We start from the raw sequence: 1,835 nt of genomic DNA, 5'->3' as shown, positions 1-1,835 counted from the left end.
AAATAAGGAATGAGCAGATGCCATAGACACAAACAGTATAAACCAAAGTCCATAGCTTCCGTGACTGGTAAGCATTACTGGAAGGTGATACAACCTTAAGTACAACCTTTGTTAGGTGGGGTCCAGTGTGAGAGAAGTTAGATAATTGAAGATGTACCCTTGAAGGACCTTCTAGGACCTCAACTCTGCCCCACCATCCTGTGTGTGTGAGGGGTCCTCGAGTGTGTGTGTGTGTGTGTGTGTGTGTGTGTGTGTGTGTGTGTGTGTGTAGGTTCTGGCCCACATTCAGCTCTGCTCAGACCCATTTCAGCATCTCCATCATTCTCAGGCCATTGATCCACACAGTTAACCATGGAGTCGTTCTCTCACCAGGCAGCTGCCGTCCTTCCTAACCCCTGGCTCTCACCATTCCTTCCAGCCTACTTTTCTCAGATCACTGTCACCCAATGCTGTGGCAGCTTTGATCCCAAGTCCCAAAGGAGAGGAGGCAAAGCAAGAGAAAGTATGAGATCGTGTCTCAGTGGCACGGAGATGCCACTGAAAGGTGAAGTGTGTTAGAAAGAAAGGATGCTCTATCATCATGAGAGAGAGCTGGCCAGGTGAGCAGGTGGGCAGAAGTCTTCCAGGGAAGAGCAGGGTACCTGTGTAGATATCCTGAAGATAACCCTCTGGCCACTGGCTTAGGCTGTAGAAGGAACATCCTTGGGTGTCCTCTAATTCCTAACTAGACATTTATTGAAAGACATTTCTGCTAGAAAACATGAGATATTACAACCAACCCTGTAGTCCCTTCCCAGAAATATGGCATGTAGGGGACACCATGGTTTATTCTGGGATGGATGAGTATTGCCCATGTGCAAAGCCCTGTGTTTGTCTCAATATTACCAACGAATTACAGAAAACCAAATACAACAGCCAAAGTTGTAACTGGAAAGAAAAGTCTAAGACCAGGATCCCTGTGGGAATAGGAATATCACTTAAGAACTCAAGTCAGCAAAATCCCTTCAAACAAACTCAGGTTCAACTAGTAGAACTTTCTGGTGAAATCCTGGCTGTGCATGCTGGCCTGAGCCCATCTATGCTTATGGGACATGCAGAGTTCCCAAAGTAGGAATAGTAGAGCAATTGGTTATTATTTAGTAAATTCAATATTGCCCTGATGTTTAGAACCTTGCTAAATGCTTTTCTCAGATCTCTGAATCTCTGAGCTTTTCGCAGGCCAAGGTCCTGTCCTGGGCTGGCAGTCTTCCTATGACATTGGAAAATACAGAAGTTTACAGCCATGTCAGGAAGTGTGATATAGCTGAGAATGGTATTCTCTGACTTGGCTTCTCAGAGAGGAATTTCAGCCAAGGTTCTCCTGGGGATACCCAAGATTCTACCTACACCTCGTGCCTCTCCTCCAGAACCTCTCCTATCAGAATGCAGGCTCACTATATGTTACCCCCATGGCAACAAACTCAGAGGAAATTGAAGTATAAAACAAACCATTAAAACAATTAAAAAATAATTTTCCTTAATTGGAGAAATGGCTCAACTTGGTTAAGAGTCTTTGTTGCTCTTCCAGAGGACTGGAGTTCCAAGTTTCCACGTATGTTGCTAACAACCACCTGTAACTGCAATTACAGGGGATCAGACCCCCTTCTAGGCCCTACAAGAACTGCATGTGCATGTATCTACCAGTAGGTAAACTCACACTCTAGATATTAAAATTTTTTCTAAAAATGAAAAAAAAACACAACAAACAAACAAAAAACCAAGTCTACCAGGCCTTTCAGAACATAGGTCAAAGGAGGAGAAGGCAGAACAGAAGGAACACAGTGTGAACAGTTGTT

The sequence above is a fragment of the Mus pahari genome, chromosome 16, assembly GCF_900095145.1.
Source record: "Mus pahari chromosome 16, PAHARI_EIJ_v1.1, whole genome shotgun sequence".
NCBI classification, from domain to species: domain Eukaryota; kingdom Metazoa; phylum Chordata; class Mammalia; order Rodentia; family Muridae; genus Mus; species Mus pahari.
Note: the sequence above shows the minus strand (reverse complement) of the source record.